The sequence below is a fragment of the Mesocricetus auratus genome, unplaced genomic scaffold (assembly GCF_017639785.1).
Source record: "Mesocricetus auratus isolate SY011 unplaced genomic scaffold, BCM_Maur_2.0 Super-Scaffold_100015, whole genome shotgun sequence".
NCBI classification, from domain to species: Eukaryota; Metazoa; Chordata; class Mammalia; order Rodentia; family Cricetidae; genus Mesocricetus; species Mesocricetus auratus.
The window spans coordinates 2,908,443-2,922,085 of NW_024429198.1; the positions used below are offsets into that span (position 1 = coordinate 2,908,443).

General features: G+C 38.6%; 1 protein-coding gene and 1 long non-coding RNA gene across 5 annotated transcripts in view; one reads left to right on the top strand and one right to left on the bottom strand.

The window, feature by feature from the left end:
* The window catches only part of LOC110342416, a 36,071-nt gene that overhangs the window by 14,232 nt on the left and 8,196 nt on the right, over positions 1-13,643 (bottom strand). For all 3 annotated transcript variants that reach the window (XR_005881583.1, XR_005881584.1, XR_005881582.1), the window contains exon 3: positions 11,681-11,778. This is a non-coding gene — a long non-coding RNA (uncharacterized LOC110342416). The remainder of the gene's footprint in view (positions 1-11,680; positions 11,779-13,643) is intronic.
* The window catches only part of Fyb1 (FYN binding protein 1), a 124,524-nt gene that overhangs the window by 6,132 nt on the left and 104,749 nt on the right, over positions 1-13,643 (top strand). The window lies entirely within an intron of this gene.

Consider the following 13,643-nt stretch of genomic DNA (forward strand, 5'->3'; position numbering starts at 1 on the left):
TTAAATATATACTTAATTTAATAGCAAATAAATGTCCCCATTCTTGACTCTTATACTTAATACATATTAGCACTTGGACAGCTGCTTAGTAAATTAAAAAGACATTATTAAATTCTACTTTTAGCTCCTTTTCAATTCTGTATCTTGCCTTCCCTCTGCGGAGTAAAGCTTTTGTAGTCATGTCTTTATACTTTTGTTTCATTTATGGGTGCTTATGAAATAGCATATAGTAGCCATTTCACATATATTATATGAATATAATAATGCTTCCTTTTTAAGTTTTTTCTTTAACTGTGCATTGTTATGTTCTTAATATGTATTCTTCACTTTTTGGCAGTGGGTCCCCCCCCAACAAACTGCTGTACAGTCCAATTACAATCCATTTATTTGTTTCAGCTCATAAATGAAAATTTATCTGAATTCAAATATTCTAAAAATGAATGGTTATTTCCCCTCAGCACTTTGCAGACTTATTTAACTGGCTTTTGGCTTTGGAGGTTGGAGCATTGCATACAGGCAATGGCAGGTGCCCTCTGTTAGTCTTCACCTTGCTTTAGGAGACAGGATCTCCCAATGAACCTAAAGCTTACCAATTGGACTGCACTGACTGCCCAGTGAGCCCTGGGTCCTGCTCTCCACCACCCAGTGCACTGCTTTCTCATAGCCTGCTTTATATGGGGCTGCTGGGGATCCAAACTTTGGTCCTCACACATGTGCAAAAAGGACTCCAGCCACCTCTGAGCCACTTCTCTGATGGCTTAGATGGCTTCTGACTTACACTGTCACTAACGCAATGTTCTTCCAAGACTAACTGTAGTGAATTCTGTCTTTCTCTCTGAGGAGCATGCCTTCAGGTTCAGCACCTTCAGTATGGTTTATTGAGGCACACATTTGTTTTCACCTACACTTTTAGTACCCACTGAAAGCAAGGATCAACAAGCACTGTTGGCTTTGCTGGCTCTCCATCTCCTGCAACATGAAAGCCACCATGGGTGAGGCATAAGCAAACAGTCAACATCAGAACAGAGAGGTTCGACATTCTCCATGGGCAAGAGGTGGCAACCTGATCTAAAGCTGGACTTTCCTCAGCTCTCTAAAATTCCAGTATCCTTTAGTCCCTTTTGCTTTCACCATCTTGTTCAGAGTTCCTTCTACAGAAACATTATGTCCCAATTTGTCCTCAGTGAGTCCACCAGCCCAGGGATATCACCCCCCCAGCTATGGGATGGGTCCTTCCCCATCAATCACTAAGTAAGAAAATGCCTTACAGGTGGATCTTACAGAGACATTTCCTCAGTTGAGGTTTCATCCTTGCAGATGGCCAGCTTATGTTAAATTGACATAAAACTAGCCAGGACGCTCAATTTCAGCACTAACATCCTAGCTCCATGCAGATGAAGGTGGTTGCTCACATTATCTATGTCTAGTGAAAGTTATTATCACTAGATAAAACATAGATCCTAGTTTGTATCATTTCCATTTTTAAAAAAAATTGTACATTCTTGCTAATATCTACACGCTTTTGTTCAAATATTCTTTGAGTATTATATTTCTCAGTAGAACCTACCTTCTTAAAGTCATTTCTAAGTTGCTATTTTTAATTTAATCTAGGGTAAGTTTATGTTTTACTTATTTACTTACTTATCTGATATATTTACTTAAGTCAGGGTCTCACTATGTAGCTCTTGTCCTGGAACTTGCTCTGGAGAATAGGCTGGCTTTGAACTCACAGAGATCCACCTGATTCTGCCTTCTGAGTGCTGAAATTAAAGATGTGCTACCACACCCAGCTTAAACCTATGTTTTAGTTGTTGGTTTTCTTGGGTTCTGTTTCCTAGGACTGGCTTTATGCTTGCATCTCAAAATGTGGTGCTGTAGACAATTTTGGGGGAGGTCTGCTGGTAGGTTTTTGTTGCTACTGTGTATGCTCTCCTGTGTTCTAAGTGTGACTTCACACCACCCTCATTGGCTCTGTGCTTATCTCAGATTACTTCTTTAGGACTCCAACTAGAGCATTTAGCACACTCTGTTGCTAAATTATATACAGCAGTGAATGTCTTTAAAGAGTTCCTGACTTACGGCAAATATTATCCAAAGCCATATAAGAAATTTTATTCACTTGTAGGTAAAAAAAAATGCAAAAACCCACAAAACAGACCTAAATCAAAGTGTTTGAGGCAGGGGAATTTTTAAAAGAGGTTAGCGAATGCTTCCTTGTTTCTTAATACACATTGAGAAGTTTTTCTTTATAAAAGGTCTATTCTCACTTCCAAAATGTTATATGCTCTTTTAAAACATTAACAAATATGAACTTTTCCTCACCAAAATTTTCAGAATTTTGTCATGTGTCTTAATCCCAGGTATGGAATTCTAAAACTGGCGTTGAGACTCACTTTTTTATCCTTGGAATTCAGTTATAAACAGTGATAAGACAGCAATACATCCACCCCTTATGTAAACCCTGGTGGAGACTAAAAGCAGCAACACTGACATAAACATCTGTGAAATGTGATTTACGACAGACATTTAGATGAAAGAATTCCAGTGAAATCCACTAAGAACACTTCGCCACTTGGGAGGCTTACGGCACATGAATACATTCTGATTTGTCAATGTATGAAAGTAGTCCATTACTGAACTCGTTGCAGTGCTATTCTCTACAACATAGAAGTGGGAGGGACAGCTGAGTTTATCACAAGAGGGCATTCGCCCGAGAGAGACTAATTTTGTCACACGTACCGGTAACCGCATGAGACCGCACTTCAGAGCAGGGGAGAGTTTTTCAGTGGCAGAGCCTTATCCACCCGAACACAGCAAGCCCAAAAGAGACACTGCTCATATTAGTCACCTAGGAGGTGGGGAGGGTGACTCAGAGAGTTTCCAAAGACTGTTTAAGCCAAGAAATGACCATGAGGGAGGAACTACTGTAATTTCTAATTTCTAAGCAGAGTTCACCTGAATCTAATGAACATGCCCACTGCAAGAGGTTCAGTTCTCAGAGAGAGGAACCAACTGACCCGGGCAAGTGCGGTCAAACAGATAAGCAGGGCAAGGCAGGAGGGAAGGAGTGGCATCATTGTTTGCCACAATGTTCTACCTTTCCACATGGGGAATCCCTCTATTTAATTTGTAGTTACTCCTCCTGCAAATGGGCAGCAGGCACGTTCCTGGGGACTGATGCCAGACCCACCCTTTGATCAGAGAGAAATGGGTTTCTCTCTTCCTTGGGTTTATTACATACATGTGACAAAACTGGACCTGGGAGAATGGCATCTTCTTGGGCAAAGACACTTAGAGAACTAGAAACTAGCACACCTTTGCATTTGTAATTACTTGCTGCTTTCGTTAAGATCTGTACTTGGCTTGACGGCAATAAATGGTGTAGTCATAGGTATCTATAATGAAAGTTTCTGTTTGGCAATTACACTGTTTGCTAGTTTAAAAACTACTCTTAGGAGCATGCAACCCATAATGGAGAAACAGGAGGAGGGATACTTGATAAAAGCTAGGCTCCTGAGAACTAGAAACTCAATGGAGAAGCCTCACCTCCATCATCAATTCTTAGCTTTCCCATTCTGAGAAACTCTAGTCCTCCTTGTTGCCTCTCCACCAACCAGGCTGAGTCAGTCTCCATCACCAAACATGAATAACGATCCTATACAGTCCATTCCTTATGTTCCATGATTAGTTCCTGAATGCAATGGACACGATGACCCCCAAGCAGTTCCTGTTTCTGGATGTACTATTCTTTAGTGAACACATGCATAGCTCTGGATATATAGAAAGAATCAGGGTGAGGTTTGGAGAACTTTGTCCTTTGAATAGGCTGATGGTTTGGGAAATGATTGGAGTGGAAGTAGTGTCTAGAATTGAAAATTAGATTAAATATAAACCAGCCTCCTGTGGGGTGCTGGGCTAATATTCAGAGTATACATGTAAAAAGAATTTGGGGATGGTTTAAAAATAGGACACCATTTACTGTCCATAACTGGGACACCATTTATTGTCTACAATTTACTCTGGGATGTGTCCATCTCCTCTAAGGAAAGATAAGTGATTAAATGGATAGGTGGGCTGAAATCAGAACAAGCCAATGGAATTGTGTAGTCTACATGACCTTCAACTTCAATAAGAAAAACTCAAGCATATGCTTTAAATATTTTATAATAAAATTCAAGGGAAAGTTGAAATGTCACAGACTCAGCAAAAGAAGCTATAAATTTAATATTTTCATATTCTTCTATATTCTTCATATTCTATACTCTCAGCCAATGCATTTATATAGCTGCCATATATACACTAAAAGAAAAAAATAGCAGTATGTCTTTTCCCCTCAAATGTGAAAAAAATTATTATTTCCCCTTCTGTGAAAGTAGAGCATGGAATGAAGACACATTTTTCAGAAAAATAAAAGTCCAAGTACCCCCCAAAAACTTTATTAACATTTTAGTAAATGTTTTTCTAAGAATAACACTAGGCAGAATATATGACATTTCTGTGACTGCCTCTGGCACTACATCTCCACTCTCCCACTCTGTCAGAGCAGGTGTGACACCCCCTTAACATATGGCAGCAACTTTCCTTCTCCATGAAAACGTTCACTGCTCATTTACTCACTCTAATGGCTCCTGCCTGGCTACATCGTGTTAGCAGCATGTCCCTTCTCCATCAGTGAAATGCTCATCAGGCACTTTTAATATTTATTTGGTTATGTGATCTAGCATATGCTGGAGTGATAATATATATGTTTGCTGGTGGGTTTCTAATTTTACAAAAGCCTAATCTAATTAAGGCAAAATTGTGCTTCTATGTTAATAAGTAATGACAACATTTAAAACAAAATCCTCCCACTCCAGATGGGAACAAGGGTATTCATGTCAATAAATTTATGTGAAATGATGGGAAACACTAAGACTCTGCTTATAGCACCACACTGATTTAATAAAACAAGAGCCACAGTGATCATTAAACTGGTGCTGATACAGTTTTGCTTAGGTCTATTCACTGGTATGTCCCAAAGACTCATAATGAGTGATAGGCATGGTGTCTAAGAACAGGGGAGGCTCTGGGTTCCCCTGACTGTGGACATCCTTACTTCATAGGATAAGTGAGTTTTCATTATTTAAAAAGTGAAAAGAAACACATGTTCAGAACTAAACAGGGATGTTTAACTCCACCTTGGGGTATTTGTAATCATTTTATTTTCTTGCATTAAGATGTTCTGATTTTATATAAATATTGTTTATTCTCACTACACACTCCTTAATGAGAATATCAGAGAACAGACTGACAGGTAGGATAATCTGGGGAATAAGAAGTGTACATTTCTTTAGCGATAGAAACTTGTTTCATTTTCCTGTAAGTATAGCATTGTCCTGAGATACAAAAGGCTCAGTCACTTTCATACTTTTTAAAATTAGAAATACAATAACAAACAATAACTAACAAGTTGTCAAATGCTCCCTTTTTGCTACACATTGCACTGTGAAAGTTTCAGTGCATTGAATTCTCTTAGATTGTTCCTGAAGATAAGGTCATTGATCTGGAAACAGAGAGAGAGAAAGAAAAGGGACAGGGTGTTAAGTAATTAGGAACCAGAAATATCCAAATCAGACTGCCCCTCCCCAAAAGCATGGCCAAAGTACTTTACCCTGTTAGTTTTCCGAGATTAAAAAAATAGTCACTAACCTAGTGAACAGTGAAGAAACTGAACTTTCGTCTTCACATTTAGTCCTCCAGATGTCTCCACATGGGCCTCATTAGGTTTTAACACAAGACAGTTACTGAATTGTGATAACTTGATACTATGAGCATTTCACTTAAGACAAATAGCTTAAGACTGGTCTTCTGCATTTTTGTGTATATTACTTAAAATACATCAAAAGTAATTTGAAAGTATCCACTGCTCTAGCTATTTCCATTATGTCACTTAACCATTCAGTCTTTGTCCATAACCATATTCATTATCACATTTGATTTTTGTTTTGTTTCATTTTGTTTTTTCAAGACAGGCTTTCTCTGTGTAGCCCTGGCTGTTTTAGAACTCATTTCTTAGACCAGGCTGACCTCAAACTCAGAGACCTGCTTGTGCCACCACATCCCTGTTCACAATTCTTGCACTGATTGTAACATATTCCATGATGATACAAATAATTTTCTTAGATAGTTGTGACTGCCAGAATTCTTCCAATTAGAAATTTGAAATAATCATGCCCATACATAGAGTTGATAATTGTTTTTTTCTTATTTTAGATTTTTTTCCTTAGATTAAAATCCAAGAGGTAATGGAGACTAAATTTGGTTAATATATATATATATATATATATATATGTGTGTGTGTGTGTGTGTGTGTGTGTGTGTGTGTGTGTGTGTGTGTGTATAGACTGACAGGATGAAATTTAAGACTTTTCTAGGTGACTTCTTAGTGAATAAAATAATAATAATAAATTGCTTTAATCAATTTCCTTTCATTACTATTGAACTGGACACTTCCCCTATTGGGTAATGTCCATATTTCCTTCCACTGAATTTACAGTTGACAGATGATCTCATATAGAAATATATTAATTAATGTATTATTATTATTAAGTTATTAATAATCAGTTCATTTGGGCACAGATTGCAAACCTATTCCCTTTAGGGGATTATAATCATTTATTTTATCTGGTCTTCTGTGTTACAATTTCTTTAAAAAAAATGAATACATTTGTGAGCAAATACTGTAGTCTTTGATCTGTTAACTTCTAAACACTACAATCTATTTAGTATTTGTTCTCAATTATGGAAGGAATTACTTGTGAACCTAAAATAGGACCAGTTTATATTTTCTTACCTTAATTTTGTTATTGTAAGTTTATTACATATTATGGATTTTTGGGTCTCTTAATTCTACATCTGTATGATTATTAAGCCTTTTCCATTATTATAATAATGGACCATAACAATGTATGTATTGCATTTTATGTAATATAATATTACTATCTACTAAGAATTGTCTTCACTGCCTTTTCTATTGTAGTTCCTCTTTTTTTGTGGTTTTACATGTTTATTGATATCTTTCCCATGTGTTTTTCCAAGAAAATTTGATGGTAATATATATAATTTTTTTTGGTTTTACGAGACAGGGTTTCTCTGTATTGTTTTGGAGGCTGTCGGTCCAGCCTGGCCTCGAACTCACAGAGATCTGCCTGCCTCTGCTTCCCGAGTGCTGGGATTAAAGGCGTGCGCCACCACCACCTGGCTTGATGGTAATATTTTTAAGTTCTTAACAAAGTTCTATGTGTGATTCTACTTCCATCATCTCAGAATCAAAAGCAAAGAAGTAGCAATCAGTAACTAGCTTTTGCTTTTAGGATTGCTCCGTACAGAATCTGGCATCTTATTATACTTTGCCCTTTAGAGATCTTTCCACCCATACAAGAGGAATATGTGCTCTCACTTTTCAAGTCAGGGCATGGTCTAGTCAGGAAGTTCAGAGGAACCAACCCCTGAGAACAAAGCTGCCCCATAACAAAATTGTGTATCAGTTGCAAGTGCATTCCAGTTGCTCCTGGAGATCTGAGAGGTCCCAGGAGGGAGGAGTTGTCAGTGTGGTTCTAGTTAATTTCTCCTGGAATGTGGTTAATACAGGTGCAACTAAACTGTACCCACATCGTGTGCTCCACTTTTATGCTCCAGTGCAAGCAATTCTTTCAGGATCAAATAACTTTTATAGGAAGAAGCACTTCCAATAAATCACAAACCTGGTTTTGTCCATTTTTTTCAAAATTTAAAGAATTGTAAGCAAATGATTTACATTTGGTGAGAAGCATACATCCAGAAAGCATGTAAAATATTTCTGCTATAAACCTTTATAAAGGTGGCTATAAGTCATTTAAAATGTTTGCAGGAAGCAATGACTAATAGTTTGACCGTTAAATTATAAAAAACAAAACACTCAATCCCATGATTCTCTATCAAATCTTCAGAATAAAGCTACCCTAATAAATATTTAGGAATAGATAGATAGATAGATAGATAGATAGATAGATAGATAGATAGATAGATAGATAGATATCTGTCTTAGGGTTTTCATTGCTCTGAAGAGACACTATGACCATGGCAACTCTTATAAAGAAAACATTTAATTGGGGAGGCTTGCTTACAATTTCAGAGGTTCAGTTCATTATTATTATGGCAGGGAGCATGGCAACATGCAGACAGACACGGTGCTGGAGCTGAGACTGCTACATCTTGCAGGCAAAGGGAAGTCGACAAAGACACTGGGCGATATCCTGAGCATAGGAAACCTCAGAGACCATTCCCACAGAGACACACTTCCTCCAACAAAGCCATACCAACTCCAATAAGACACACCTCCTAATATTGTCACTCCACATGAGGTTAAGGGGGCCAGTTACAATCAAACTATGACAATATCCACATATATACTTATAAGCATATATATATACATATACATGTATCTGTGTAACAAGAATTAGTGAAAAGAGAAAATGTGCATTTGAAATAGAGTATATGGAAAGATTTAGAGGGAGGAAATATTAATGTAATTATAATGAAATTTCAAAAATAAAAAGTTAAAATTTATTTTTAAAAGAATGATTATTATAAGAAAAATAAAAGCACCTTTAGGGTCACTGGCCTAAGACTCTCAGTTTTCTTTCATTTAACCTAAAATATGAACTCCAAAATAATTACACAAAGGTTTCAAACTACTTCACAACATGAAGTCAATCTAAGAAGCTTATAAAATTTCACCCAGAGTGATAGAATCAAATTCCACCTGCCTTCTTATCCACAGAGTGATGGCTGCATATACTTTATATAATAAGCTTCGCAAGATGCTCAGTATCTACTGCCTTCATGTGATCCTAACAGCAAAAGGAGAAAAAGGTCATCCCCATCCCGCCTAATGCAGTTCCCAACAAGGAAGATCTAGATGCTGGTGGTTGCTTTTTTTGTTGGTTTGATTTTGTTTTGTAAAATCTATTTTAAGTGATGTTCAAAATCCTTTCCTAATTGACAAACCCAATGATATCTTTTGAGTCTTCTCAGCATCATTTGCAAATCTCTTGATTTCCCCCACTTCCATTCCTCCCCATTTCCTCGGCAGCCAATAGCAGCTCCTTCTCAGCCCCCTTGACACTGTACTTTCCATTTGTAATGTTCTAAGCACATCTTTATCTTCCCCAAATTTCTCCTGGCTCCCTGGGTTTTCTTAGTCTCTGGAAGTTTCACCTACCAGGTCTCTGCTGATGACTCACATGCTCAACCCCTCCTATATCACCTGATTCTAATGAAGTCTTCTTTATTCTTTCTACATTTTATAACTTGGGGAATGCAGTCTCCATAGTCTCTCATTTTTTACACTCTCCACTGCCACCAGCACCCTGATGTTGCCTTTTCTCCAATCGAATTTCATAAGCTACATTCAGAACTTAGGTCATATCTTCATTGACCAGACTACTATTGTCTTGTATCTTATACTTAAGTCCATCTTCACTCTGCCACTGGAAAACACTTTCTAGGCACACAATTATATAATATTCTGACTTACAGACACATATGGCCTCCATTGGCCTAAATGTAGAGATCAACAAAATATAACTTGTGAATCAAATCCAGCCCATTGTTAAGCTCTTTTTTTTCCTTCAAATAAAGTCTAACTGAAACACAGCCATGCTCATTCACTGTCTATAGTTGGTCACATGATACAGTAACAGAGTTGTTTTGTTTTTAGCAAAATTCACATGGTCCCAAGACCACAAGCATATTTACTATCTGGTGATTCATAGAAAAAGACTGCTGTCTAGCCTAGTAGGTAAGGCTAAACTCATGATATGGCATGAATGATCTCCTTCTTTGGACATTATCTCTGTTTGTGGACCCAGATCTTGCCAAATATTTAACCTCTCCTGTACTGTTTGCAGGTTCCTGACACTGGTCAGTAGAGATTTCTCCCCTAATGAAAGATCATGTGTCTATGCTACCACTGCATACATGTGGCCACTGAGGTCATGTGTCTCCTCTGTCACCCCTTCCACTGCATACATGTGGCTACTGATTTAAAATGTGCCTAGCACAGCCAAGGAACTGAAATGTTTTATTGCAATAAATTTTAATTAACACGAATTTAAACTTAAAGCCACAAGTAGCTAGGGGCTACCACATGGGTAGTATTTGAAAGACTGTATCACTGTGCTAGTTCATTTTCATTGTTACTGTGGCTGAATCTGGAGTCACCTAGGAGACACACTTATGGGCATGTCTATGAGAATATTTCTAGAGAGGTGTAACTAAGGAGGAAGTACCCATGTTAAACATGGGTGGCACTGTACCACAGGATGGAGATCCAGGCTGAAAAAAAATAGGAAAGGAAAAAGGAAAGGGAGAAAATTCAGAGAGCAGCTACACTATTCATCTTGTTCTGTTTCCTGGCAGTGGAGGGACTGTCAGTAACCACCATCTGGTCCAGAGGCAAAGACTTGTTTGTCATAATAGACTGCATTCCTCACAGCATGAGCCACAACAAATCCTTTGTCCCTTGAGTTACTTGTTACCAGATACTTGGTCACAGAAATAAGAAACTAACTAATCCAGTTGCCAAGGATACCTTTGTTTATAGTTAATTCATTCAGTGGTTCTTTTTCTTCTGGTAAACCCATTACAGCAGTCAATGGTCTCTGGGATTCATCTTGTTTTGTAGATGTTCGCTTGTTTGTGGTGTGAGCAGATCCAGGGCCCAGGCAAATTCTAGACCACTGAGCCCAGTGTCCATTTTCCAAAGGCTCTACTGCTGAAGCCTGGTCTATTACTAAACACCTTAGAAGACAGATCCTCAGCCAACTTGTATCTAACTCAAAGACCCCTGGCCCAGCTCTAATATGTCAGGAGGTAATCAACATTGATTTGGGTGAAGTAGGTTCATCAATGCTACACTCAACTTTTTTTTTCTCTAACATATAAATCTCTTCCCTTCATTCATAAGTCTTGGACAAATTCAGCATACAAAAAAAAAAACACCCAGCCTAGTACCAACCATATACCCATGTCCCTCTGAAACATGAATACATTCATATTTCTCTCTCTCTCTCTCTCTCTCTCTCTCTCTCTCTCTCTCTCTCTCTCTCTCTCTCTCTCTCTCTCTCTCTCTCTCTCTCTCTCTCTCTCTCTCTCTCTCCCTCTCTTTCTCTCTCTCTCTATTCCTATTAATTGTTTACTACCCATTTGGAAAAAAATCCCTCAGGCAACCTAAGCCTGAGTTCACTTTAAGATGTAGAGTTAAAAATGCTGCATTCAACTAAAAGTCAAGAAGCTGTTCTACCAATATGTTCAACCTCTAGAAAATCAGTTTATTCTTCCTTTTTTGAGGACATCCGAGCTATGTGTTGTCTAAATGATCCTTAAGCCACTCTGCATTTAGTATAACTTAATGTTTTATATTGTCTACACTGAGGACAGACAGAAAGTTTCCAGGCAGCCTTTAAAAACAGCCAACCTTGGGAGACTTATCCCCTTAGAAGGAGGAGGCAAGAAATTTACATAGTAGTCTTGAGAAGGTTCAAGGACTAGCCTAGTGAGGTAGATTTCAGAGTTGGCTGGGAATCTATAACTACATGTGTTCATGGCATAAGTATCAAAGTAAATCCTCTATGTGTTTCCTTTGTGAAGTTCCACTTACAAGGTTGGCATATCCAGAGCGCTGTGTCCATATGGAATAAGATGTCTGAAAGGTGACTCAGTGTGTGATGCTTCTCACTCTCTCAGCACCAACAGCACCTAAGTTGTTGAGATAAAACCAGATGGTTATTATGCATGCCAAATGCCTTATATGCCTTATATTGTATTCATATACTAATAGCTCATCTTTTTGAGAACAAGGAATGTAGGAAAATAATAAAATAATGGTGGACTCTGTGCATTCAACGGACCCTCACACTGAGTTCTGGCATGGCTGGGGACAGCCACCAGGCCTGTTGTGAGTCTCAAGTCTGCGTTTTGCTACTTGCTGTGCCTGGAGTGAACCATGTCATGCCAGTATGTCTAGTTCCCACTCTGTAAGAGCAGACTGATGATAGCCTCTGCCTTTGCAAATATGTATGCACATCCACGACCCAAAATGGCAGGAGAGTGTTCAGTGATGGGCCCCTTTCCTGGAATATTTGCTATTTTGTGTTTCTTCCATTGTTTCAAACATTAGTGCAAATGTGTTTAAAATCTCAAAGCAAAGTCACCTTGAAAGGATTCTAGTACCTCTGAAATAGTTTTAAGGGACTCAACTTCCTGTTTTCAAACAAGCAGCCAACTTCTGACACTACATGGAAGTGTCTGGGATTTTGCTGGGGCTTTAGGTGGTTTTTACTTTTTGGCTCTTTCACTCTTTGTTCTTTTGGGGAGCCCACCACCCAGCTCCCAAATAAATCACACATAGAGGCTTGTTTATAAATGCCTGACCTTAGCTTGGCTTGTTTCTAGCCAGCTTTTCTTAAATTATCCCATCTATCATTTGCCTCTGAGCTTCTCTCTTTCTCTATTCTTTTCTTTCTTACTTACTTCATTGATGGTTGTGTAGTAGGGTGACTGGCCCCTGATGTCCTCCTCTCCTTTTTTCTCTCCTTGATCTTTTTCTCTTACTGTGTGTCAGTCTGCCTACCCTTTCTCCTGTCTTGCTTTTGGCCATTCAGTTTTTTAGGCCAGTCAGGTGTTTTAAGCAGATAAAATAACACAGCTTCACAGAGTTAAACAAATGCAATATAAAAGAATGCAACACATCTTTACATCGTTAAACAAATGTTCCACAGCATAAACAAATGTAATGCATCTTAAAATAATATTGTACAACATGGGGCTATAACATCAGTGAGTAAGCTCTGAGGCTGAGGGGACAGATAGCACAATGGAGGGTTTCTATTTGACTCCCACCCTGGGAGAGTAGTCAAAAAGTAGAGAGTCCCTTAAAGAGGGTTCCTCTTTTGTCTTGATACAACTGAGCAGCCAAAGAGGCTTGCTGTGACTTCTTCAAAGCTACCGGACCATATTCCCAAGACATGTAAACAGGGAAAGAGGATTTCTGGAAAAATGGAAAAGAAAAAAAGCTCAAAACCAAGAAAACTAATTTTTCCAGTGGGGCAAATGTTCAAGTGTTTACAAGTACCGTGCAAAATCCTGGAAACACAGTGTGCGGCTGGCAACAGCAGATGCTCAGGAATTGTTTGCTAAATCAAAGTGCTAGCACTAAGTCCAGATGTGTTTATTTCACTCTATAACATTTTGATGAAATACCACCATTGAAATATAAAGATAATGCATATATATATATATGCACTGGATGCTGTTCCAGAGGACCTCCTTTCAATTCTCAGCACCTATGCAGAAGCTCACAACCATCTGTAATTCCTGATGTCCTCTTCCAGCCTCCACAGGCACCGACACAGTCATACATGCAGGCATGCAGAACACATACACACCAAATAAAACATTACCTTGTGAAAGAAAGTTGGGGCTTCGAACCTCCCCCTTCGCATCAAAGCCCCGTCTGGTTGCCTCTGGTCCACTCCTGAATTGGGGTTGTCTCAGTTTCCTCCCCCATGCTGCCTGTCCACCCCACATGGAGGTATATTGATTTACTGTTTCCTTCTGGACCA